Source organism: Polypterus senegalus, chromosome 3 (genome assembly GCF_016835505.1).
Source record: "Polypterus senegalus isolate Bchr_013 chromosome 3, ASM1683550v1, whole genome shotgun sequence".
NCBI classification, from domain to species: domain Eukaryota; kingdom Metazoa; phylum Chordata; class Cladistia; order Polypteriformes; family Polypteridae; genus Polypterus; species Polypterus senegalus.
In genome coordinates, this window is record NC_053156.1 from 188,230,436 (window position 1) to 188,254,939 (window position 24,504).

At 36.1% G+C, this 24,504-nt stretch overlaps 1 protein-coding gene across 2 annotated transcripts in view; it reads right to left on the reverse strand.

The window, feature by feature from the left end:
* The window catches only part of LOC120525750 (dihydropyrimidinase-related protein 5), a 215,140-nt gene extending 192,915 nt beyond the window's left edge, over positions 1–22,225 (reverse strand). The window contains exon 1 of one of the 2 annotated variants that reach the window (XM_039748319.1): positions 22,082–22,225. The gene's annotated coding sequence lies outside the window, so the exon portion shown is untranslated. Of the gene's footprint in view, positions 1–22,056 lie in introns of both variants that reach the window. The other variant, XM_039748320.1, reaches the window with a different exon arrangement.
* Positions 22,226–24,504: the final 2,279 nt, after the last annotated feature.

The following is a 24,504-nucleotide window of genomic DNA, read 5'->3' on the forward strand; positions in this document are numbered from 1 at the left end:
CCATCATGAAGTCTGTTTCTGATTGTTTGGTCAGAGACATTCACACTAATGGCCTGCTGGAGGTCATTTTGTAGGGCTCTGGCAGTGCTCATCCTGTTCCTCTTTGCCCAGTTCTCCTAGAGTAACTGCCTATTTCCTGGAATCTCCTCCATGCTCTTGAGATTGTAATGGGAGACACAGCAAACCTTCTGGCAATGGCACATACTGATATGCCATCCTGGAAAAGTTGGACTACCTGTGCAATCTCTGCAGGGTCCAGGTATCGCCTCATGCTACCAGTAGTGATAGTGACCATAGCCAAATGCAAAACTAGTGAAATAAAAGTCAGAAAAGATGAGGAGGGAAAAATATCACTGGCATCAAGCAGCTAAACCATTCCTATTTTAGGGGTTGTTTCATTGTTGTCTCTCTAGAGCACCTGTTGTTAATTTCATTAACACCAAAGCAGCTGAAACTGATTAACAATCCACTCTGTTGTTTAACTGACCAGATAAATATCCCTGAAGTTTCATTGACTTGATGCTATACTCTGATGTGATATATGGCTGGCCAATCACTGCGGCCAATACCCCCAGGCCGCCAGGTGGAGCCCTCCCTGCAGCATGGAGGTGCCCTGAATGCCAGCCAGGAATTATGGACAATGGAGTTTTTATCCACAGCCCTGCTGGATACCAGGTGGGCCGCTAGAAGGCGCTGCAGTGAGGAACAACAATTGTTTTCCCTACAACCCAGAAGTGCGTCCTAGTCACATGGACAGAGGAAATGACGTGCTTCCGGGCTGAAGAAGAGGAGTTTTTATCTGACCCGGAAGTGTTACCAGTCACATGGACAGAGAAAGAAAACACTTCCGGGTCAAGGACTATAAAAAGGACTGTGGGAGATCCCAGGGTTGAGCTGAGTCGGGTGGCAGGGGACAACACGTCCGGGGGGAGTGGAGGATTGTTATTGTGTATTGTTTATTGATATATGAGTATTGTGGAGTGGAAGGTGCTTTGTGCACTTATTTGTCTGAATAAAACAAGTATTTTTGACTTTTATTTGGTGTCTGGTGTCTGATCTGATGTTTCAAGGGGACGACAGCACCCCCTATCTGTCACACTGATTAAAAAGTGTTCCTTTCATTTTTTTGGGCAGTATATAAAGCTGCTGTTTGCATGGACAATATTAAATAAGATGTGCATAAATAGTCTACCCTCCATCTTACTTGAGCACAGAGAATTAACACTATCAAGATGAATATCCTCCACAAGCTTCTGTTTTCTATTTCAAAATATCCCCATATAAATTAACAAATAATTTTTTTAAGAAATTAGATTCAATCATAACCTCATTTATTTGGAATTTGAAATATCAATGCATCCAAAGGGCGACTCTACAATGACCTAAATGAGAAGGCGGCAGGGCTCTACCTAATTTTTTATTTTATTACTGGGCAGCAAACATACAAGCTATAAAAACCTGGACATTGACACAAATAGATGAACACGCACTAGTTTGGTCTGCAATAGAAATGAAATCCTGCAGTACCTCTTTATATTTCTTATTTTGTACACCACTAAATACAAGGTATCGTTAATATACTAACAACCCAATTGTCCTTCATTCACTCAGAATATGGAACCAATGTAGGAAGCACTTCAAGTTAGAGAATATTTTATCTGTGGCACCTCCACATGATAACCATCTTTTTCCACCCTCTTGAACTTACACAATTCTTAATGTTTGGAAAATGTATGGGATCAAATCATTTAGAGATTTGTATATAAACAATGTCTTTGCAAACCTATGAACAATTACCCTCCAAATTTTGTTTCTCACCAACACAATTTTTCCACTATCTCCAAAATAGAAATTTTGCTAAACATAATCTGCCTAATTTTCTTCTATTCCAGAAGAGATACTGATCAGTCTTGAAGACTCAGACAGCTTTTCTATAATATATAAAACCATTTTAAAGTCCCTCCCTTTTAAAGATCCCAGAGTAGAGTGGGAAAAGGATCACTTACTGAACATTTCAGAAAAGGAGTGGAAAGCAGTGACACATAAAATTCACTTGAGGCCCATATGCATAAAGCATTCAATTATTCAACTTAAAAATTTTTACCAAGCACATCTATCTCTTTTAAAATTGTCCAAAATGTTTCTAGGGCAAGATCCAACCTGTGAACGTCACAATCAAGCTCCAGCTTCACTAGGACATATGTTTTGGCCGTGTACCAAATTAGCATTCTGGAGAAACATTTTTAAATGCCTGTCAGACAGCCTTGGTGTCACAATCCCTCCTAACCCATTAACAGCTGTGTTTAGTGTACTTCCAGATGGGCTTAAAACAGAGAAGGACAAACAAACTGTAATTGTCTTTACTGTACTACTATCACATAGACTTATCTTGCTCAACAGGAAGTACCCAAACCCAACTCTTTTAAGTCAGTGGGTAACTGATATTATATACTATTTGAAATTGGAAAAAATCTAATTCTCGCTTAGAGGATTTGTTCAAACATTTTTAAAAACCTGGCAGGATATAATCAATAACATTTCAGAATAAGCATTTATATTGAGGAGAGACCCCTCTCTCTCTATCTCTCTCTCTACTACTCTCAAAAGTTTTACTCTGGCTGTTGGCTTTCCTCTCTTTCTCATGGGTGGGTGTTGAATTGAATTTAGTTTTGTTAAGTTTGACTTGATTGAATGTTGGAATGCTTTTAATAAATTCAACAAAAGATTAAAAAAAAGATATTTGCTTTAACAAGCAGATAAACAGATGTATTTGCAGTACATTGTACGTTGCCCGATAAATTGTTTTCCTTCTTTTGTTTTTGAGGCAGACAATTGTATAGCTCCCCTGTCCAGACCACTCACTGCCTTTCATGGTCTATCAGCACCACCTGGATCTTCAAAAAGGCTCATCAAAGACTCTTTTTTTTCTGAGGAGGCAAAGAATCTTTGAGGTGGGAATCAAAATCTTGGTGAACTTCTACCACTGCACTATTGAAGCCAATATTACTTGATGCATCGAGGAGTGGTTTAGTAACCTGACTTGCCAGGAATTGCCAGGTCTTAACACAGGACTGTATGTACCGTTTCTAAAATCACTGGGGCTGAACCTTCCACAGCTTCATACTATCTACTCCATCCAATTTCTGAGGATGGTTGAATCACTGATGCCAGCCATCCAGCTGTTACCATTTTTATTTCTGCCTTCTGATAAATTCTCCTGGAGCCTCACCACATGCCCCACTCACTTCAGGGACAGCCATAAGGTCCCTGAACTCTCAGTAACCTGATCGTACCTGCCTGTATAGTAACACTTCTTACTACTGTTAAACTTTGTGATCTATTTGTACAGTTGTTTTCCTCTAAGTACATTAAACCATTCTTGTGCTACTAATATTTCTTGTACCTATTTATGTATACATCAACTAATTGCCTTATTGCCTGTATATACTTCCTGACATTTATCTATCTATCTATCTATGACCTAATCTAATCTAAAAGCCGTTTCAGAAAATAAATTAATCAATTTCTGTGGTTGAAGTGGTATCAAAGTATAAGTGAGCTAAGGTGTGAACCCTTAAGCACACCAAAGTCATTTTCAATCCAGTACTATTTGCAAAAAATTAAACAAATACACCTAGGATTTGTTACAGTTCCAAAAAAAAGAAAGGTCAAAAAAAAAGCAAGAAGGATGAAAATCTGAAATAATAAAAAAAAAAAAGGAGGTGTCTCTACTATTTCAAAATGTCTTCACTTAGTGTAATGCAACACAGACAGAATAGTTTTCTTCTTAGTACTTAGGCCGACTCTCTTTGCTAGGTGGTCTGACCCCACTTTGTACTTTTACACTTCATGGAGGAAAACACCAGAAAGAAGAATTTTGTTTTATTATGTGTCTTGAAGTGCGAATATGAAAGTGCACTAAGAATTTTACACTAAGCATATATAGCAAATGCTATCTCACAATAAATCCACTTTTCACAATGCATAGCATTCAAAAATGTAAAACAATACTGATTCTGTATCCTGCTCCGTGTCTAGTTGCAAACCAAAAGAATAGCTATGGGTATGGGCATTACGTGCCATAAAATAGAAATAATGGAGCTAAAAGACTTCTTCAAGAGGAACACTCCTTATTGATTTCCTGAAGGAGTGAAGGGCAAAGTTGCCTTGAGCCTTCCTCAGTATGGCTTTGTGAAATGGCTCCCTAGGCTCCTCACTTGGAGTATGAAAATTGCGTCAGTCCACTACCTTTACCATGGGAACATAGTGTTCTTCTGTGGGTCTCAGGCAATCATATCTAATTTTCTCACCAAAAGAACTCACATGTCTTAAATGCAGCTTCACAATCTCTCAAAATAATGATAATCAAAGCCAAAGAAATAAATTTACCACACGTTTTCATGCCCAGAGACAAATTTCAAATACATGAGGAATGACCATTTTAAAGAAGTTCAATCAATTTTTTTGGTTATTGGATAGAATTAGAAAGCATTCCTTAAAGAAGTACAAAGGTTGTAGCTGTGCAATAGGAAAATAAAAGTATGCTGTCGCTGAACTTAAAAAGCAACAGGAATTGACATGAGTAACTTGTGTAATGCTATAAGAGGTATACAAATAATGTAAATGTATCCTACCCTCATTTTAGGCAATATGCAGCTAATATGGCTGAAAAATGGTGCCTTTACTTTATACAAGATTGAAGGTTTCATTGACAAAAGAAATATCATGCTCAGCAGTTTATATGGTTAATTATATCAGCTTCTTTAAAGAAACATATTTATCTTCCTGAGTTGCTGACCTTCCCAATTAGGAAACTAGACTGTTCATGAGTTAACTGTTTAGTTTCACACATTGCTACATACAGTATGCACTCTCAAGCAATGGGAACATTTTTGACATTGGATATCATGAAGGGTGAAAACTAGATCAAGGCTGATAGCACCTACAGTATCAGTCAATTGCATTTCTTTTACCATTTCAATTTGTATGTTTTGTATACATTTTCAGTGGGAGATGTGAGTGCATTCATTATTTTTGATGGGCCAGTTCTGCATTTTATGATTCTGCTTCCAAGATTCACAAGCACCTCTTAATTTTACTAATCATGAAATTCACCCAAGTGTCTATATGTTTATTTCTAAGTCTCTAGTACAGTTTGTATGAAATGCTATTGTAAAGAAAAATTAAATCACATAAGTAATAGTATTAGAAACATTTTTGCCCCCACAGGCTGTCAAAAAGGACACTCAGAGCCATTCTTGTAATAAGCAACCTGGTTATACCCAACATAAATGCATAGAATATAATGAATTCCTTTGAAAGACAGTTGCTGGAATCTCTAAGACCCATATTACTGACTTTAATAAATAGGATTTACATTAAAATAGTTAAACAATATCAATGTCCTGGGAAAAAGATTAGGAACTATAGAACAAGTGAATCTTAGTTCAAACAGAAATATTGCAACAAATTCATTACGTTTTAATAATAGCACACAACTCCTTAAAGTGTAGATCAGGGGTATAAAACTCAATTTTATTGGAAGGCAAAAATAACAGGTTATATACCCAACGCTGGGCTTAATATACTGTATCAACAAACATCTCCAGCCACATCTTTGTTACAAACAACACACCCAGTTACCTTCTCATCATTTTCATTATAATCTTATATTCTGCTTCAAGTCTGTCTTCTCTCTTTGTACCCTTTTTTTTCTTGGATACTTCAGTAAAGATACTTGTGGTCATGGAACTCAAATCAGCATAGATTGGAAAAAGTGACATCAATTCCTGGGCCATCTCTAGTGAAGCAGTAAATGTCCCTTGTTCTGTCTCCTCCCCACATTTTTAATAAATGATGGCAAATAAAACTAGCATTTTACTACAGATATTAGGTAAATAAATATAAATTTGATTTAGCATTTTAGTAAATGGGTATATTTTATTTACAAAATGTATAAATGCAAATAATATATAAATATATCAACATCATAATAATGGTGGGTTAAATGACTTGATGGTAGTACTATTTTACAAACAGAATATCAGCTTTAAAAAGTAAATGACACACATACATGCATTTATATATATATATATATATATATATATATATATATATATATATATACTGTATATATATGTATATATATATACATTTATATATTTTTGGTTTTATTTGTATGTAAATTTAAGATTTTTTTTACCCCATTTCCTTTCCTATTCTATGTCTACATTTATTTTAATATGCATAGTTTTGCCCTGGTCCCTTCCCTCTCCTGTGTTCAATTATTTCCTTAAGACAGAACTTAAAATAACTATATTCCATCTATTTGCTCAGGTCCTCTGTGTTGTGTAAATAAGCAGAACTTTTATGGAAGAAAAATGACTTTACTTGTAATGTATAAAAAGTAGACCTTGAAAAGACACTTTACTCCTTTTTGTGACAAAAGAGCTTGTTAGGGCAGCTTGGCTACTGAAAATGTACTTGTTTATTAATTCTTTGGTGTTTGCTTAAGAATTACCTGAATGTTTTAATAATTAGTTTAAAGTGTAATACGCTCTGTGACACTGAATCTAGTCTAGAATTTTAGGAATTCTACTGTAGGGTAGTGTTTATTTGTAAGAAATAAGCTAATACATATTCCACAAAGTGCCAGTTATGATGGCACAAGGGTGCTTCTTATAACTTATAATGTTTCTTAGTTGCACAAGCATCACTCACTATAGCAATCTGACTCTAATGACAGAAGCATATGATCTCTGAAAGCTCTTATATGAGAAAAAAAAAATAATTAAAAAAAGAGCAATGTTGTCTTTCAAACAGAATGACCACATAATACCTATATTAGCAAAAAAACATGTGATCAGCAAGAAGAAAAGAAAAAAAAAGGGAAAGTTGTGCCCAGACTCCTCTGACTTACTGCTGACACTTCAAGCAGTACAAGAAATGGAAAAACTACACATCTAGCAGTACCAGGCTGTATGGTGTTCACACTTTATTTTTATTTTGTTTTATGGCACTATTAAATAATGCTTAAAGATGAAAGTTTATTAAAACCTGCTTTCCCACCTGCATGCTTGCTCAATTACACTGCCAAGGGCTGATAACCAAGTTCTTTATCATCCAGTTTAATCAAGGTGAAGGAGAAAGAATACTCCCAATAGAAAGGCTTCAGTGGCAGTCATACCTCGGTGAAGTGTGAAGGACTCCTGAAAGAAGGTGGTATTCCTGGATGCAAGTTGTGAGGTTTCTGAACTCTTTTGGGTCCCCCCAACGCCCCTCCCCCCACACAACCCCCAGGACAACATACCAAACTGCATCCTGAAGTGTGATTGCCGTGTCTGTGGAAGATTGCTTGTCCATTGCCAGGCCAACTGCAGGGTCACAGCGCTGCAGCAGATCACCGAGGAAGCAAATCTGTGCCTATCACAGACACACTATAAGCACCTGTCGTCGATGGGCGATACAAGGAACATTATAAACGCAGGGAACAGTATTTCTTGGCCACTAACCTTTGGACTTTTGATCTTTCCATTTGGATTTATTTGCCCAGTTATTTCTTCTTGGTTTCTAGTATTTGACTTTTGGATTAAGGTTTTGTTCTGTTTTGATTTGTTTATGATAGGATTCTTCATTCAAACATTTTGCTTTTCTTTCTTATTCATTTTATACATTTTACTCATACAACATATTGCTCTTTGTTTATAGTTACTTGGTGCAGTTTTGTCATATTTCTTCTATTTTTGTAACATTTTCATTGAATACTGTTTTTGTTATTATGAACCAAGTGATTTTGATGATTCCTATTTTTCTTTCTGCTTATTTAAATATAAAGCCTTTTACCTTTTTTTGTTTGGCCTATGCAGGCCAAATACCTGCTTCTGGATTTTGGGGTAAGGCTCCTAATGATAGTAAACCTATAATTGAAACAAATGGGTTCATTTAGAATCTTTGCTTCAAAACACCTTTTTTTGCTGGTGTAGAAAAAATCCATGTGCATTTAACATAAAATCATTAAAAGGGACTTCTAACCCAAACCAAGATCTTCCGCAACACAAACAGAGTAACTGAATATGTGCACAACAAGCAATACTCTGCTTGGCATGAATCCAAGCAGGCAAAATACATACTGTCGATTTGAGTTACCAAGATTTTCAGTAATTTTATTTAGATTATAAACATTGTTAGGGGACATCTTTGTCTGACTGTTGTAAATACAGCATCCTTAATTTCATTTGGACAGAGTCAATGTCATGTAAATGGTGAAGCAGTGGTGAAGCCAGAGAACAAACATATCATATGCAGAAGGGTTATCCTTCAAACCTATAGCTTCAGTGGCTGAAAGTTTTCATTCCAGCCATTATCTTAATTGGTAACCAGGTACTGCTGCTGATGGAACAAACTTACTTTGCCTTAAATGTTAATGACTTGTTTTTTAAGATTCAGCTAAACAACAGCGACATGCAAAGATAACCCTGTCTTAATGTGACAAATTGACTTTTTTCTGTAAAAAGGACATTCAGACAAAGACAGGTAAAGACTTTTTTCCTTACTTTAACTTTAGCTTTTCCTAAGTTTTAACTTTCGCTTTGCCTACAGAGGAGCATCCAGTAGCAAGTGCAGCAGCAGAACTTGAGGATATGTAGGTCAAGGTATAATTCTGTTCTGGTTAATGGAAAGATCAGAGGAGGGAGAGTCTGTTTGGAGTTTGAAGTCAATTTTATGCTTTCTGCCTGAAGAGGAGTGAGTTTTTTTATTGCTTAGCAATATGAAATAATTTTACAGCATGTCCAGAGGCCATGCTGCTTCTTTCGGCTGCTCCCGTTAGGGGTTGCCATAGCGGATCATCTTCTTCCATATCTTTCTGTCCTCTGCATCTTGTTCTGTTACACCCACCACCTGTATGTCCTCTCTCACCACATCCATAAACTTTCGCTTAGACCTTCCTCTATTCCATTTTCCTGGCAGCTCTATCCTTAGCAAAAATTAAATAAATAAAATAAAAATAAAGGGACCTTAAGGGAGGAAATGATCAAGTATGGAAAAAACAATGCTGTGGTCACAAGACAGAGAGACTAACCAAAGCCAGTATCAATAACTAAAAATAAAACCAAAGCACAGATTAAAAAATATATATCATAAGGCGCTAACCATAATTAGTAATCCTTTCACCAACTAAGCACTATCTCTAAAATTGCCATCTTAAAAAGTCTTTACTTAAATATGTCAAATTACAACAAGACAAATTACAACAAGAAACAAGAAATGCACATGGCAATGAGACCCAAAATGGTGCCAGCTACTGTCTATTAAAATGGCAAGCAAAATGACATTGCAGTGACGTAAACAAAATACTGATAAAAATGTTAAAAGTCAGAAACAGATTTGTTTTGTTGACACCAAGTCACCTTCCTCACTCACAATTTGTGCATGTACCTCTTTCTGTGAAACTGAAAGTATGATGCTTAAAATATACATGTCTTAAATGAATTTAGGGCATATATAGTTTGTATAGCTCCAATGGCTGAGCAGATTCTCTACCTTTAACGTGCATTATATGATGTAATCACAAAATGACAAAAAAACTTCAAGGAAAGAATTCAGATACTTCTAGAAAAGAACTCAGTTCTTTGATATTTAATAGTATTATATAACATAACAACTAATTAATAAGAAGTGATGAAAACTGCCAAGGGGGAAAACCTTTATAAATGTACCTACACATTCTCAATGGAAGGTCACACTAGGAAAAATCTAAGAACCCCTAATATACTCACAACATCCTCTTCAAAATAAGCAGATTATATATTCTGCAAAAAAAGCAATTTCAGTTAAAAGAGCATCTTATTGATCTAAGAAATAAATGCCTGTCTGCTGCCCTCAGACAGAATAAAAACGGAAATCAAAGATTTTACAGATAAATAAACAAATAAAAACAACCAATATACTTATTTCTATCCCACATAGTCCTGAATCTGTATTCCAGAATTTTTTAGCAGTTCTTTGATAAAAGCCTTTTGTAAAAATGTCCATTCTCTTTGTATCCATTATATCTTTTGTGTTGTAAAGGTACATTGGTCTAAGAATGAAATTGACACAATATTACATAGGAAAACAAAATATAGGAATTAGGTAAATTTACAAAATGAAACACTGTGAAGCATTAAAACATTCATCTTCTCCATTACATATCGGCTTCAGATACTGAATTGGGCAACATGTATTGGTGAGAAACATTATATTACAAAATTGATTATTGCATATCATTTTTATATATGTTTGGGTATTGAACACATTTTTAGCTGTCACACTTTATTTTTCTTTTGTTTTATGGCAGTTTTTTATTTAATCAGAACTTGTTTGAATTAAATATTTTCGAATATTAAAATCTATGTTTATGTCTATGGTTCATATGTGTGGGCCAGAAAGTTCTGTTTATCTTACTAGTTTACAAGTCAGGGCATACAAAAGTCCCATGTTTTTTCTGTGAGTGGGACAGCAGAATCAAGAGCTGACATTGGGTTTAGAAGGAATGGCTACCTAGAAAAAAAAGAAAAAAGACTACACTTTGGTGCAAAACATGAACAGACCTAACTTGGTGAATCAGATAAATGCTGCTACCACTGTTTCATATTAAGTTTGGTATCGTGGAACAGTTGGTCACAGCCCTATTAAACAATGCAGCCTATTACTGTGCATTTGGGCAGAATGTTACTGGGTTTGTCTAAAATAAACTGAGGTCTAAACTGAAAGAGTGTATTTTTGCTAGACCTGACACTAAAACACTGATTTCTGATGCAGAATTTGAAATTGTGATGAACAAACTTAGAGAGAAGGACTTGTTTATCATTCAAAGAAATAAGTGTTTAGGCAACAATCCAAATTATAAAGAAGTTGTAAAAATTGATTAGTTGAGTTTAAGAAATCAAGCAGCAACATGAGTCTCAAAATTCACTGTTTGGATTTGCATTTAGATTTTGTTCCTGAAAATATTGGAGCAGCAAGTGAAGACCAGGGTGAAAGATTCCACCAGGATATCACGGAAATGGAAAGAAGTTACCAGAGACACAGAGATATCAGTATTATGGTGGACTACTGCAGAATACATAATCAGGATGCACCAAAAAAAAATGTACAAATGATGGGCCACCAAAGTTTAAGATCAACAAAACTAAGAAGTGACAAAAACTACAGAAAGTATAAGGTAAGTCAATGAATATATTTTTTTTACATTATATGTTTAAAATATTAGAATGACTAAATATTTTCCTGGTACATGGATTTAGAACAATATTGTTTAAATTAATGAATTGTGTAATTTGTTAAATTTAAATTAGATATACTTTATTTATCCCCTCAGAGGAAATTAAATTTCCTTTCAATTTTGTACTTAAATGTGACATGATGGAAACCTTCTCTTTTTGTGTGTGTGTGTGTTCATGAATGCAAATAAAAATAACTATTCCCAATTAAACATTTTTTTATGAGTTTCATTTGTCAGACCTGGTAACTAATAATAAGTACCAATAATCACAAACGCAGCATGACTAGAAGATAAACATGTTAAAAAAATAGTCTGTAAGTACACTTTAATTCCTGTTCAGGATAGCCTCCTTGAACAGTCTGCCCCTTATTTTTTTCTGAATTCTCTACAGCAGTTTGAAAAAGAATGTTAATTTGATGGCATCCAATTGTGAACACAACTACGCACTGCAATGGCTAATACAGGGATTGGCTCTGCCTTTCTTTGCAACCCAGAGCAGAAAAAGAAGGTATTCAAAATTAAATTGTGTATTATCAGTATTACATTTATGTATAAATAAAGCTGTATTCCCCTGATTGACTGACTACTTAAAAAGAAATTATTTTTTCTTTGTAGACAACCTAAGCAAGATTTTCACTAATGGGATCAACCTCATAGCTCTGACGGCCACATAAACCTAACCTTACCGAAAAGTTAATTTAAAGGAAAATAAAAAAAATCAAAGAGGACTGGATCATATTCTGTATTTAATAGTCAGAAAGAATGATCTTATTGCTGGTCATAAGTGATATCAAAAATCCTAAATTTAGGAACTGCATATATTTAAAAAAAAATCTAATAAAATTAAACTTAATATCTTCTTTGATAAAATGCCATTGACCTTTGTTGAAATCAATAGAAAATTATATCTTTTTAAAAATTGTTCTCATTTTAAAAATAAAATCATACAATAATAAAACCTAACATAACAAAGTTGTGAATAATAGAAAAATACCAAGCATCATTACAAAGGTCCTTACTTTCAAAGCCTTAATGCATCAGGAATACCGAGAAAAATTAATGTCTCGGTCTAATGCAAGGGATCATGAGCGAAACAGTGCTTCACTGCAGTATTAGGGCTTCACCAGAATTAATTTGTGAAAGCACTTAAAATAATTGCGGAATTGGCTGACAGAAGAAGCTATTGGAAAAGTAAAATATGGCAAGGACAATCTAATGTGTAATCGTCTCCTTTAAACATGTGACATTTTATCATCCTTAAAGTGCAGCCACAGAACATCACAGATTAAAATTGTTAAGTACCAAGGAGCAAATGCATTGCACCTGAAAATTATCTACTAAACATCTTTGCCATCTAACGTCCACCAAACTAGTTGTGCATTATACATTGTGTTTCATACCAAAGAGCAGAACTTTAAATGTAAATCATCTTATTCACACTTATACCTGACACAGTAGGGGAACTAAAGTTATAGTCCAGTTCCTTAACCTTTATTGATTATAAATTTGGAGGACACCATTATCCAAGGTGACATACCAGAAAACTCTTCAAATAGTTGTTTCAATTCCAGGACTCACAATGAACTCAAAAATAGATTTAATTTCAAGGACTGCACCATACAATTCCAAACTCTTAAACTGGCTTGCAGCCTGTACACAGAAAAGACCAAGCTTAAAAAATCAAAAATGGAGAGGGGATCTGTGAAAACATCTGGCCCAAAGAAACAAAGTAGTGTTTCTTTAGAATTAGATAATAATGCAGTTTTATTAACAAAGGGTTTTAATCAAAAGAGCAAAATACTGAAAGTTGGCCTAAAAAAAGACAACTCAAAAAATACCAAAAACCAAGTCCAGAATCACAATGGCCAATTCCCCGTGTGGTAACTGCTTATATCACATTTAGCATTAATAACTGCAACAGAACATCTATATATATAATTCACTATGGCAAGACACCCATGGAAAGCACGCCGGAAGGGGCGTGGATTCACTAAGTCGCCGACAAGTAAGACACCTATGGCGCACGCAGGAAGGAGCCACGCCCACCAACTCCAAGACCATTGGATACGACGACAACTCGCAGAGCCATGCCCACCAACTTGGACGCGACGACACTGAAAAAAATGCCATCATTCATATTCGTCTGTCGTAGAGACCACATGTACCTCCGAGCCACGTTGACTGTTCATAGAGGCATGTTTCTCACGGAGGTGAATCGCCATATGCAGCGTGTAAAACGGTTTGCGAGGGGTATCCCATGGGATCCTTAAAACAATCCTTTAAAACTGAGGTTAAAACACAATGAAGTAAGCAGTCTTTAAAAACCGAGTTTTCGGTTACGACGCACGACCACTTGCACCATAGCAAATTGTTTTACACGCTACATACAGCAATTTGCATCTACAACAAACATGCACCTTCTTAGATGCTCCTGCAGGAACACGGAAAGTCTACGTGAGTCACAGGTGCATCTGGACTGTGCAAAGACGACAACGACTCAAGTGACGAGTTGGAGGTGGGCACATGAGCAATGGCGGTCCGACAGTTTTCAGTCACGGACGATTGTGTGTTGGTTCGTTCCGTGCATTGTTACAATGTTGCTTTTCTTGCTGATTTATTACATTACCGATTTTTCAAATGTTAATTTTCTCCCTGTGCTTAAAAATCATTAAAAAACCGGCCTGATTATGCGGCGTATGGTACGCTGCGGGTTGGCTAGTTTTCTATACTTGATTAGGTTCCCACATTGTTGGGAGAATTATAACTTGCTCCTCCATACAGACCCGCTTCAGTTCAGTAACTTTTACAGGTGTTTGGGCATAAACTGCTCAAGTCACCTTTGGTTAATGCAGAGCATCACAAGGGTGTTTAGGACTATACTTTAAAAACACTATTCCAAACCTATAAAATTCTTTTTCCCTCTACCTCTTTATTTAGGTTATTATCTTGATGCATAACCAACATGTGCTTCACTTTCAGTTTATGAATGGGTGCCAGTTATTTTCTGAAACATTCCTCTAAAAGTATGATTTCCTTAATGACTGCAAGCATGCCAGTTCTTCAGTTAGCAAAGCATGCTTAAAGTAGAAACAACCTCTAATATTATAAACTGCTTAGATGAGGTTTTTCCTGTAGAATGCACTTTCCCAAAGTTAGACAGTTGACTCATTTCTGTATTTGTGGTAGAGAAACACATTTTTTGTGACTTCATTTAAAAATTTTAAAACTTTTTCATGGAGAGATTTTGACCACTCATGTACATACTGACTACTGTCCTCTGGAACAATGTAGTCCTACCTGTCTGAGAATGGCATAAATTAGGCCTGTTTATTAACACAGATATTCTAACAACTGACCCGATTCATCACTTTCAATACATTGAATACACTTTGCTTTCCACCCCAACCAAGAAAAAAGCATAAATAGACTTTTTTTTACAAAAGTTCTTTGAGTCAAAAGGAAAATTTCTGGCTGCTTGTTTGCCCCCTCCATTGCATGTGGTATCTGTGTTGGCCTTAGACTTTTTCAACAAGTATATGTTGATATTTCAGTCTTTTGACTCATTACAGTTCATGTAGTCATGCAGGACTGGACTTGAAGCACTGTCACTCTTGTGTATTTGTAAGTCTCCGTAAGTCCACTGGAACATAGACAAAGAGAAGGGAAGTTGTTCTGCAAGATTTTGAAAAATGCAGTCCATTGACTGATGGAGCGTATATATTTGTATATCAATTTAACAGAGGATTTGCACCTCAGCAATTTGTACTATACTAACATGACACCAAGCTGATTGTGCACTTCTCTAGTACAATACACTGCTTTTATAGCTGCTTTTAGAGTAAATATTACTTTTTTCTTTGTGAACTGGCTGCATAAACAAGGCATGTTATTGGCCTTTAGCTCTACATTGCTTTGTTTCATAGACACATGTCTTTGACATGCCAATTATTTAACTCAGGCTGTCTTTATACATTCCCTCTGTCCCAATACAGTTATAAACACATTTCCTTTGAACTCTTTTTTCATGTCAATGAGCTGTCCAGTACTGTGTATCACAGTGATCTACAATTTAAAAACATGTTCAATTATGCTAGCATCTAGTAATATTTAGCAACCTCAGGCAATTATTTTTTATACTCTAATTTCTCCTACTATGTAGATATTCATTTTTCATTGCTCAATTCAGTCTTCTTAGTTGTTCTTCAATAAACTCACCTTCCAACCTGCACCAACCATGACAGAAACTAGATTTATGAAGTTGTCGAATCACAGCAATGTTAAAATATGAAGAATATTCAAATTGTGAGTAGATTCCTGTGAAATGACTTAACCGAAATCTTTCCAAATTTTTCAACATTCTGCTTTGGAAACATTCATTCAGTTGTCTGGTGCAGCTCAAAAGATTATTTTTCCATCTTTCATTTTTTGAGTGCATTTCTAAAAAAGCAGCTAAACATTTGTCTCTCTCTGACTATAAGCAACAGACACGTACAAAAGTGAGACACCAAATTAAAAGAAATCCTGCATTCTGCACATCTACACAAAGCTTGACTTCTGACCCAGGAGATTCAAACAGACCTGTAATTGAAAGCACAATTGTTTGTCCCACACTGCATAGGCATAAATCCATCCATCCATTATTGAACCTGCTATAATCCATCCATTTTTAAACCAAATTATTATACAAAACCCCTCTACCCTTATGAGTCACTTAAACATGGTAATACAAAAAAAACCCAAACAAACAAAAATCAGTGGTGTAGCTTTAGGGGGGACATCTGTCCCCGGGCGCAGCATCCAGGGGGCGCCAAATTGATGTTAAATTCCCTTCTCCATTGCATTTTGGCTCTCTAACTTAACTGATGACCTGACAAATGCCAGAAGCCTGAGAAAAAGATGTTACGTGAATGAAAAATATGCATCACCAATGTGTAATTAAAGGCAACTAATAGGCATTTAGTATAATTGCCCAATCAATCACTTCAATACACTACTAATTACCTGTCTTCTAAAATCATTAATTCATTCTTTCACACCAATTCAGGTCAAAGAGGGCTGCAGCCCATTCAGACAACACTGGCCACAAGGCAGGAGTTAATTAAAATCTCCCAACAGAAGTGTGTACATAAATAACTGGTAAATATACATAACTTAAAAGTTGTTTCTGTTAAACAAATGCTCATATCAAAATAAAGTATGTCTGGGTGACACTATTTTAAGTACAAGATCTGGACGTTGTTGTCATACTGAAACCTGGCTCTCCTTAGCTGAAGCTTTGGATAATCATCTTGCCTTTTCCCATGTGGGAGGATGCATATTTTGGGTGATTTTTAATTAAATGTAAGCACCTCTGAAATGTTCAGTTATATTACATCTTTTGAGGTCTTTAGACATTAAAATCAAGTCAAGATTAATTTAACTCATAGACTTTCCTGGCCATAATTATTATTAGTCAAGTCTGGTAACATTTCATCTGTATTACTTTCAATTTTTGATAAACTAATCTTGATGGGTGACTTTAATATTAAATTTACCTGTGGAAAAGGACAACATTTAAGGAAGTCTTTTAAGTCAGATCCTACGAAAAAGCCGTTCCACTCACATTATGAAATTATATTCAATTTCCTCCTGATGACACATTGGCATTCTGGTTACTACTGCTACCTCAGACCTGGAATTGAATCCAGGCCAAGGAAATACCTAAGTGGAGTTCTCCGTTCTCCCTTTGTCTGTGTGGGTTTACCTCAGGGTACTCACAGACATGTGGTTTAGGGTAACTAGTTAAAGTGAGTGTGTGCATAGCTGTGCCTTTTCATGTTAATTCCAGCTACCCTGAAGCAGTAAGTAGGCTATAAAACAGACACAATAAAATGCACAGCTTATAACCAGAACTATGAGGCATCTAAATAATAAAAGCATTTATGGATTTTTTTTTTTTGAGAACCTCAACCCTAAGCTTTGAGATTAATGTAGATCAGCTTACAAAAGGCTCAGTCGGATGTGAGAAAAGCTTCAGATAAAGTAGATCTTTCTCTGATTTTTATCCCAACCATGTCACTCTTGACTGCAGTTAGCTCCATTGTGCCATAGATCAGTCAGTTGAGGCAGAAGAATGATCTACTTACTTAGAGAGATTCCATGGGTCTCAGTATTTAAACTAAGAGACTGTATATTAGTATACCATACTCTTACTATAGCTACTGCTGTTTCTTTGAATCATGCAATCTTTATGCAATATTTTCTGAATATATTGCCTGATGTTTCTCTGTGTATATTTCAGCATTATTTAATGTTGTTTATGTTGCCCTTCTTTTTTAATACTACATTTGTCATTATTGTGGAATGCCCTGAACTCTTAAGTGTGGACTGCAGTTAATAAGAACAAACTAAATTGACCTGAAAAGATTAAATAGCAAAGATGCAAATGACTACTCCCCAAGTCTTGGCTGAGCCTAGATATCCTGTCTATGAATATTATGGATGAGCGAAGACAGGAAATTCATGCTTAGCACAATTATTCTACTGTACTCTTAAATTGATAGGATTTGAGAAAAAAACTCAACAAACATATACAGAGAAAAAGGAGTGATGGCACATAGCAGAAGCCACAGTACCTCAACTTTGATACCTTCCACAAATAGCACACAGCACCCCCATGATCCCTTTCCTCTTTGTGCAAAGACAAACAGTTGCTCTGCTGTTCAACAGCTAAGGCAGAATACACTTTACTTCACCAAAACAGCACTAAAAAATTAAAACTATGACATGAAATAAAGGTATAAAATGTTCAAGAACTAGAAATGTATTGGTATAAACACCTGTAGCCAGTGTGGTATGTAAGAAGTGAAACTGGGAAGCTCTGCCAAAGAGTAGTTACTGCTGTACCTTTACTCCTTGTGTTTTCACCAAGTTTCAAGGAGCCCATGCCCATCAAAAGCCAATCCTTCCAGATTCTTTAATCTGTTAGGATCTCAAGGCTAGTGACCATTCCTCATCCTCAGTGGACACTGGATCTTAGTAGTCCTTGTCAATTACTCCCATGAGTTTAGCTGTGTCAGCTCAATCAGACAACTTTCATTCTGCATTCTGTCAGTTCTTACCAATATTAGTAATGCTTCGACGTGGCCCATCAGAAAAACATTGCCTTCATGTTTGAGAAAATTAACTTCTGTACAAGGTATGAAAGAGTATCTTGTACACAGTATTCATTTGTTTATTTGTTTTCTGTATTGCTAATGCTTGATGCTGATTTTTGAGTATATGCCCCACAGTAAAAAAAAAAAAAACATTGAAAATATTAAGTATTAATCTTAAACATTTTAAGCAATTTCTAAAACACAGCTCATAGTCTCAACAATTTCTAACATTTGCATCATGTTAGATTTGCGATAGTGCTAGAATTATAGCATATCTTTACACTGAGTTTAAAATTGAGTGCTTTCTTTCCTTCTTTCTAAGATAAGACTGAAGTCTCATTTTAAATAAAGCGCCATGTACTGTATTCACACAGATAAAATCTTACAGCAACATTTGAGAAAGCGTTTTATGCCATCAGCTCAAACCAATGTGCCAACTGTAGGCAAAGTCCTCTTAAAAACACACAAATGATAAATATCAAGGAAAAAATTAAAATCGAAACTAAGACAAATTAGTTTAAAAGCAAGAACTACGCATTTATTAGAACACCGTCTGGAAAGAAAAGCAGCCAGTGGGCATTCAAATAAACCATGAGGTCTATACAAACTGCATCTTCGTTGTTATAAAATAATATTAATGACATGTGCCCAAACATGGATTAAGTAGGTTCAATTAATGTATTCCTAGAGAGACAGGTTTTGTTTCTCTCACTGTAATATTCAGGAATATTCACAGAATCAAAATCTATCCATCTATAAGGGCAGGGAACAGAACCCTGGTCAGTGTTCAGTGCTGTCATTCTACATAAATTCCAGTAAGATAAAAAGACTCGAGAGATTGCCTACCGATAAATTTAACATAACCTTCTGATTTGTGAATAAAAATGTATTCAAATAATACAGACAGCTAAATATAGAATGTGTTCCTTGAGTGTCTAAATAACACATTTTTGTTAATGTTTCCCTTAGCAGTAGCATAAACGTGCCACGTTTCGAATGTGTTCAATGGTGTTAAAAAAAAAGCAGAGTACTGTAGTCGACATTAACTGCCACATAGAGTAATCATGAAAATTAACAACTGTCATGGGTGACGTAAAAAGTAATGCTTTCAGATTTTACTGTTATGAGCTTTCGATCAACAGACAAATTATTTTAAAAAATCGTTCCAACACAAGTAGACGCGGCCTAAATCGTCTTGTTTTAAAGAGACACCGTGCTCTAGCTACCCAGACTGCAGCTGAATGACGAACTCAATTGGTTTAGACCTACAGACAGGGCGTGACGGGCAGCAGCCGGCAGAAAACACATGGAGAGCATCCTGACCCAAGGCTCAGCCTCGCAGCCGATGAGCTGCCATAATAAGCGGCCATGGGCGCGACCTGGCGCTTTTTTTAAATGATTATTTTCCCTTTCCCCTTTCTAAGCAATACCTGATTAAAAACAAAATCTTCTAAATGACAGCTAAATGCAAAACTGTGACGCTGATGCATGAGTTAAACGAATTATGTTAAGACGAAATGTGTGCTTGAACCTTGGCTTGTCCATTCTGGCTGACCATTACCATCGTCAAAGAGTCATTCTGAAGAAAACCATTTTCCCTTTTCACTTCATCGCGACTGTGCACTCAGAAACGCTCTTGCACTTACAAATTAGAGTGCCAAATACTCATAAACCGCACTCTTTAAAAGATCCATTCTATTTCATCATGTTAATCCCCTAGCAAAATACAAACACATATGGTGATCAAACCAAAGGCAAATTGTAATTTGTGAAAATCGGTCACTCAACAAGGAACTGGCCCTTTGTTTGTGTGTGAGAGAAAGAAAGAGACTAGAAGCACAGTGCTTCCTCCACAGGCCACTGCTATGCATTAATCATTAGGCAAACCACTGGCTATATGGGGCGACAAAGCCAATGGAAGAAAAAGTATTCATAAATGAAAATTTCAGGATTTAAGAAATATAAACAATGGTCATGAGTTGATCAGTTGCAAATAACTACTGAAATTCAAGAAGGGCCTCTGCAGTTCAGTAAAGTTTATATTGTATATACACATACATACATATAGATGCATATATACAGACAGACAGACAGACACACACACACACACACACACACACACACACACACTAAACGTTATATAAAAAAAAAAAACTTTCAGATCATAGATCAAGACTGACGTAACATTCTGGAGCACATTCGGGCCTTGCAATTTTAAAAATCGTTTCTTCGCGAATAATTAAACAATGAAGCATTTTATTGTCGGTTATATGCCCATACAGACAGAGATGGATAAATTAACAGACTACAGATAGATAGATAGATAGATAGATAGATAGATAGATAGATAGATAGATAGATAGATAGATAGATAGATAGATAGATAGATAGATAGATAGATAGATAGATAGATAGATAGATAGAATCCAGTTGTCAGAGCACGCCCAGAAATCTTTAGACATGCAGGCGAATCTAAATTACTGAATTTTAAGATGTACCGTACATTATTTATACTAGAAAAAAAGTATAATGTTGTTTCTTTGCCCTTCAGTATTGATAAAGGAGTAGCATCCACAAATCCCTACATTCACAAACGCGCATAGAAGCAAGTATCCTTGTTCATAAGTGTGCTTATATAATACATTTATGTTACGTGTCATTGAAAAGATACACCACCACGATGCCCATTTAACTTAGATATATAGCCAAACATATTTATAAAACAAAGACAGACTAGAATGTTTAAATACTAAAGCGAATAACAAAAAATAAATTATCCATTCAAAGTATAATATATCTAAATTACTATAATGTTAAGAATTACGTGCAGAATGTTTTAAAAATGTTGGCACACACTCATTGTCTCAGATAAAAATTAAACTTCTTAACATGTATTTATATACGACTATAATAACTAAGTGTCTGAAGGTGGGCTGGGATTCACCCTTAACCAGTATAAAAGCAGCAGATGTCTATGCACTCCTGTCCTCTGTCTTGCGACCACTAACGGATTAACAACAATGAAACTGGTGGCGCCGTATTGTTGCACAGACACAATGTAATCTTATCCCCCGCTCGAGAAACTGATAGGCATCTGCACCTGTCAGGACACACAGAAAGGCACCGGAGACCTCTGGGTTACTGGCATTGTGTGCCTTTTATTTGCTCTCTCTTACCGTATTTTCTCTCTTTATTACATATAAAAACATCCTAATACTGTTTTAATTAACTTTGGCACAAGAGTGCGTGTGTGGGTGTGTTGTGTGTATTTAAAGCCCTCTACGAAGTGCTACCAACCCTAAATGTACAACTCTGCCCATCCATGCGTTAGATTACACAATTTGAACACACATTATTAAAAACAACTCTATACCTCCTATAGGCAGTAGAATTCGGGCAAATATACAGCAAACATTAAGCAGCGCCCGTCGCGTTTGCTTTTCATTTTATGATGGGTGTGGGAATTTACGGTATATTTATTTTAGAAGGAAATCTTAAACTCCTTTACATCTACTGCATTTGCTGCTGCCATTGAAACCACACTCCCGTTCAGTTTCCAACAGGTAATAAGCTTTCGTTCCAATTCCACATCCTTAAATGCACCGTGAGCATCCCGTTATGCCACCAAATTCCCGTCCAGTTTAAAATATTACTAACCTGTTATATCCAAAAGAGTGTTTACCTTTTAATTGTGTTTCTTTTTCGCACCTCCTCCCTCAATGTGAAAACAATCCTTTTTGTGCAAGCTGGTGACAGCTGGCACTAGAAAGCAGAGCTGTGGTTGCCGCACTTGATCGAGAGAACGGAATCTCCTCTAAGCATTCTGACAAAGGGCTCCGCGGTACGACTGCAGCAACTAGACCAATCAAAGAGAGTCGCCGGCAAGCTGACAACGTGTGTTATCCAATCAACATGCCAAGAAGGACGCGGCTATTTAGAGCGGTGCTTCTTGGATATTGTAGTCTTCATCAGTTTACAGTCGGTTCTCCACATCATTAGTTACAGTTTGCACACTGCACCTGCAAACAATCGACCAGCCCTTCGACTGTCCACAGTTACCATGGTTACGAGGATGGGCGTTAATGGGTGTAACAGCGCGGTAAATATCTAAACGCTTTAAGGAATCGAACTATCTATTATCAACATGGAGGCTGATGGTTAAAAAAGCGCTTTATTTTTTAAAAGAGCACTGCGTCGTACAAGATACTATCCTGAAGAGTCGATGTATGCTATACAGCAATAAATTAGCTAATTAATAAATTACGCGTGAAGGAATATGCAAGGCATTTATGTAACACTATGTAACGCTATATTCGCAATGCTAAAAAAAAAATAATCATTCAGTTTATAAAGTAAGAGTGACGAGCTTCATTTGGTGACCGCAGATACCACTGGAGACTACAGGATGGCCCGCAGACTTCAATTCCATTGGTTAGGACAAGAAACCGCTGCCATGAGCAAGTTCGCCTCGGTTAAACTGCTATTAAACCCATTTATATACATCTCTTTATAGGTTAGGTTTATAGGGCTGTGCAGATTACAGTAAATAGAAATGTAAACATGATAAATAGCAAGACTTGCGAGCAGCTATGCTGAAAGAATACGTGGCGGTAAGGGAGTTGGTCAAATAAGATAGAAACTAAGCAACTTTTTTTTGTTTGTTTTCAGAAAAGTAACAGTGAAAGTATATATACTTGGCTGCTTCACCAATACAATCAAATTTGTATTTATTTGATCTAAAACAATCTATACGAGACAGCAAAAAATATTTATATTGTAACTGTTCTGACAAGTTGTATCAGCCAGGGGATAGCATTATTAATAAGCTACCACCAGTATCTAGCTGGCATTCCATGATTTAAATGAACAGCTTCAATGCCAGTTGCAGGGGGTAAAAAACAGCAAGCATGTCAAGGTGACATATATATTCCAGTGAGTCTTCAAAAGTAAGTGTGTTGTCCATGTAAGGACAGCAAGCAACCTAAATGATCAATGTTAACAGCAAGAATCCACTGGGGAAAGTGCCAGCTCATTTGGCTTCTTCCTTAAATACACATCAAATCTCAGTCTCATCCGCAACAGAGAAACAATGATGTGGAGATGCTGTCCATAATACGCTTTTCCAGTCATCTTCCATCCGACGTTTGTGTTCTTTTGCCCATTTTAACCTTTTCTTTTTATTAGCCAGTTTCAGATAATGCTTTTTTCTATGAAACGTTGCTGCTAAGGCCAGTTTCCCAGAATTTTCTTTTCTCTGTTGCAGACAACACTATGGATTTGCTGTGTATTTAAGGAATAAATCACCTGGGAACCTGTAAGGCATTTATTTCTCACACTACAGACCTTGATGTCCTTATCCTCATATCCACCTGGACATTCCTTCTCCTTTTCTGTCCTGGTGAGATCCAGTCTGTCCTCTTCTTTCAAGACAGAAATAGATACCTTTGTATGAAGTCTTCAGTTTCATAGTAATCTCTCTCATGAAATAGACAGACATGTGTTTGAGGAACCAGTTAATGTTATCCATTTCTGAATGGAAAATAACCAATGAGCATTTATGCATAACTAATTACGTATAAGCTAAGAGATTTGATCATTAGGAGATGAAGGAATAAATGAAAAATCAGATATTTCGTGCATTAATGTCCATTAGAGACTACAACAACAACATTTATATAGCATGTTTTCATACAAGTTGTGTAGATCAAAGTGCTTTACAAGATGAAGAAAGTAAAAAGAAAAAATACAAAAATAAAATTAGGCAAAACTAATTAACAAAGAATAAAGTAAAGTCCGTTGGCCAGGGAGGACAGAAAAAAATAAATAAATAAAAACTCCAGGGGCTGGAGAAAAAAAAAATCTGTGGGGGTTCCGAGGCCACGAGTCCGCCCAGCTCCCTCTAGGCATTCTACCTAAAATAAATGACCTCAAATGTCCTCATTGTTTTCAAGGTTCACATGGAAGAACTTGATGATGATGGTTATGTGGACTTCTGGCCTTTAATCCATCAATGTAGGGATATCACGGTGCTTTGATCAGGTGGTGGTGGCGCAAATCGCTACCACAGAAAACCGGAAAAAGAACAGAAGAGAGAGTAGGGGTTAG